The following is a 319-nucleotide window of genomic DNA, read 5'->3' on the forward strand; positions in this document are numbered from 1 at the left end:
AGGTGGGACCGAGGGGCCGGCGAGAGAGAGACTGGGGGGGCCGGGATAGCCTGGGGACATCGGGAGGGACGGGCGGCACCGGCGTGTCCTGGGATAACGGGAACTTGAATGGACTGGGGTCACCGGGAGGGGCTGAGGGGACACCGGATCGCCCTCAAGAAAGGGGAACTGGAAGAGCTGGGGGCACTGGGATGCACTGGGCACTCTGAGAAAACGGGAACTGGGGCCATTGGTTTTGCCAACCGCTTCCGGAGCCCAACGGTCCTCCCGGGGCAGCGGCGGGGGGATCCCGGGGCTGTTCCGGGGGGTCCCGCGGGCC

The sequence above is a fragment of the Corvus brachyrhynchos genome, unplaced genomic scaffold (genome assembly GCF_000691975.1).
Source record: "Corvus brachyrhynchos isolate BGI_N302 unplaced genomic scaffold, ASM69197v1 scaffold1881, whole genome shotgun sequence".
In the NCBI taxonomy this organism is placed as follows: Eukaryota; Metazoa; Chordata; class Aves; order Passeriformes; family Corvidae; genus Corvus; species Corvus brachyrhynchos.